This window comes from Lactuca virosa, chromosome 5 (genome assembly GCF_052849685.1).
Source record: "Lactuca virosa cultivar CGN04683 chromosome 5, Lactuca_virosa_CGN04683_v6, whole genome shotgun sequence".
NCBI classification, from domain to species: Eukaryota; Viridiplantae; Streptophyta; class Magnoliopsida; order Asterales; family Asteraceae; genus Lactuca; species Lactuca virosa.
The window spans coordinates 387,117,650-387,121,436 of NC_136430.1; positions in this window are offsets into that span (position 1 = coordinate 387,117,650).

Sequence of the window (3,787 nt, forward strand, 5' to 3'; positions counted from 1 at the left end):
CTTACATGAAAATCAGGTTTCATGCTGTACTTGGAAAACTTCCTGAGGAAGTTTGGTCACTCGTGAAGATAAAGAAGGTGATCAGCATTAAGAGGGATGTTTTATTCGAAAATATGATGCATAATCGTCGTTTCTTTGTGTCGAGGGCAAATGGTCAAGTTTGTGATTTCTCAGTGGCAGATTTTCCTTTGATGAACTTGTATGATCTGATACAAGTTGCATTGTTGTTAAAGGATAAAGATGCTTCATATCTACGAGAAACTGATCCTGAAGTTTTTCGACTTCGGCTGGCTCACATCAAGATTTTCATTGACAATTACCATGAGTGTTTAGCACTTACCGATGTTGAGTTAGCTACAGCAAAAGGTTTGAAAGTGAAAGTGTCAATGGAACTTCCTTTAAATCAACGTGAGTTAAAGAAGTATGCAGACGGGGAAATTTGTTTGAAACCATTTGGTTTGGTCTTTGCTAGGAAAGATAAAAATGGGAAGGCCAAAAGATTCTTATTCCAAGCTTCCGAAGTGGAAAGATACACAACATCCCAATATACGAATTTCATTGTTCGTATGAATAGCTGCAAAAGGAATAACGAAGGAGACGAAAAGGAGCTGAAGAAGATTATCTCATGGTATATTGAGATTCGAAGGGTAATGTTGTATGCTATACAGATACTCTTGAACTGACGAAGGTCGACATTATTACAAAGGGGAGATTGTAAGGGTCGAATTTTGTTGTAATATGTCGAAGTCTTTTATTCCCTTCGTATGTTTGTTAAGTTTATTTACTGAGGCGTATTTCGTATGAAGCTTAAGTGTTAATGCCTTAGTATTTTTTGTATGCTTTCACTGTTCCTATAAATAGGGAACTTTACTAGAGTTAGATAAGAGTCCTTTACAGAACCTGTCTATTTTTCTCTGTAAAAGTTGAAAGCATAAATGATCAGAAACCAGATCTTATTTACTTCGTGTGTTCAATATTCATTGATTTCAACTCTGATTTGATTCATACTTGATTCTACGATTCATCAGGCTTATTCGTTCTAAGACCGAAATGCACAAGTATAATTACCATACTTAGTTTAATGATACCTAGTTTTATTTATAAGAAAAACTAGATGAAGATGTGTTTGTCCTGAAAACTCGATGTGACGATACTACCCTCCTATGATCACTTAGTACATACGAGTTGTATATAACCGAGATCGAACAGACAGTTGAACGGGTGAATCTGCCGTAAGACCACTACCAAACAAGGAACAGGAAGTAAGGCGGAAATCACACATTCCACTATCTACCGGACTTCAATTTTATATAACGCTATAGTACATACTGAGTAATCACATAGTTAATATCCCTTGAGACCATTTAAGAAAAAGTATACCTTTACGTAAATAATAGTTAATACTTATTGTGAATATTCATTATAACCATACTAATACATAGTCTCTCCCGATAGATCTATATACAAACTCATGCTCTCCCTCAAGGAGACTCTGGTTAAAATTAGGATTCTAACGGGTACCATGAGTGGTACATCAAGCGGTTCACAATCCTGTATTAATTAGTTTACATAAAGTAATAAAAACCTCTTTGTAAATAACATGTGATTTTGTAAAAAGATCCCTTTTGTTCCATAAACTATACCTGTTATAGTTTATAAGTTTATTTCCATGTTTTAACCTGGACTTTGTAAAATAGTTCATATGATCCATAAACTATACCTAATATAGTTAATAAGTTTATTTTCATGTTTTAACAAATTTCGTGTTTAAATACATATTGACGGTAAGAAAACAAAATAAGTAAAATTATATTTTTAAACACAAGATTTCTTGTATTTTACTTGTATCCCCCCCCCCTAAAAACATTGAAAAAGCTTGGAAAATATGGGGGTATGAACTCACCTTGTGTGCGGTTTTGAATAAATATCGAGACGAAAGCGGTGACCTTCGGGATATAATAGGGGAAAGTTGTCGTGATCCTAATGATATTAAACACACAATAATGTGTAAATAATATGATCTTTGAAATATAAGTGTTTCATAAACACTAAATAATTGAAGATTACTTACTTAAATTGTATCTGTTTGAGAGAAGAATGATCTTCTGGAGCTTAAAATAGAAAGGAATGAGGAAATGGGTTTGATACTTGAGAGAGAAAAGAGAAAGTTTCCGTTTACTGCTTGTGTGAAATGAGAGAAATGTTTCTAATGAAGTATCTTAAGTATGAAGGAATCAAGGAGGCGGTTGAAAGGTTTACGGATGTTATCACATTGGGAAGTTAAATTAGATAGGAACTGAAGATATTTAAGGGTGTGTACGGATGAAATATGTTCTAGAAAGGGTGTTTTCAGATCAACACCTTTGAGTTTTCGCCTCAAATGGCCTTGATTTGTGTTCACGGTCTCACTTTGACCGTGAACTCAATTTCAAATCATTTAATAGGCCGTGAACACCTTTGATCTTTAATATTCCAACCGTGAACCCTTTTGGCCTTTACTCCAAATTCGTAAACTCTTTTCCCTTAATTTCTTTGGACCGTGAACACTTATATAAAATGTTTATTTATGGTTTAAACCCTCATCTTTTTCCAAGTGTTGGATTATACCTTCCTAACTTAACTTAGGTTTCAATCCATACCTCTTTGTTAGCTCTATATGCAAGCCCTAATGTTATAGATGGACACCATGCAATCAAGATTGCAATGTGGTTTCATTTGTACTAAGTTAGGGTTTAGACCATGCTAGGTCTAAAATTTGAAGTTGTGACAATAGAATTGACATATAAATCATAAAAACAAGTTAGAAGATTACGTCTTTGTTGTATCTTGTAGACATTGGCCTTTTAAGAGCTTAGTGCCTCAAGTGTTGCACCTCAAATGTTTCACAAACACCATGAACAATTGGAAGACAAATGATAGAGAGGTTAGGCACCACAAATTGTCCATACTCTTGCAATATCAGTCTTAGGTCCGATTTTGGCTAAAAGGGCGCTCTATATATATGTTAGGAATCCAAGAGTCATGGGTAAACCCTAATCCATACTCTTGGGCTTATTATCCATGATCCATGATTCAAGTCGGCTAACTCTTTATGGATTCTTCCATAAACTTAGTCCATCATGTATCATAAGCCCACAATATATATATATATATATATATATATATATATATATATATATATAACTAATTTACACAATTAGTTCCCATTAATTTAATTAGTCTTTTTTGATCACTAAATTAATTCCAAATTAATTCTTGATCAATACTAATTAAATCATATGATTTCATATTAATATATTAGAACTTATAATATATTAATAAATTATAAATAACCTTTTCTCAAAAGTCCATCCTATCAAATTGTCCTGGTGAAGGCAACCCAAATGGACCATGCTACTCTGGGGTCAAGTACATACCAATTATAGTTATGGGCTTAGACACCTAATCCAACACCGTGATCATCCTCTACTGTTTAACCCTCCATCCGAAAACAAGGCAGCTCCAAACACGAGCCCCAACTAGATAATCTCTATAGAGAGGCACAAACAATGCCAACATAATCCACCACCTCTTGACTAAGACCGAATGTCTAGAGAGAGAAATCTAGAAAAGTCGGGGACTCTCTCAAGGCTACAACACCGAATCATATCGATCAATATGCTTCCCGAGACCGGGAACCCATAATCCACGACTTACATTTACCTATTCACTGAATCTGTCCCTTTCTTGAGAGTATGATCACTACCAACCACGCGAGAAAAGAACCCAAACACATAAATCATGAATT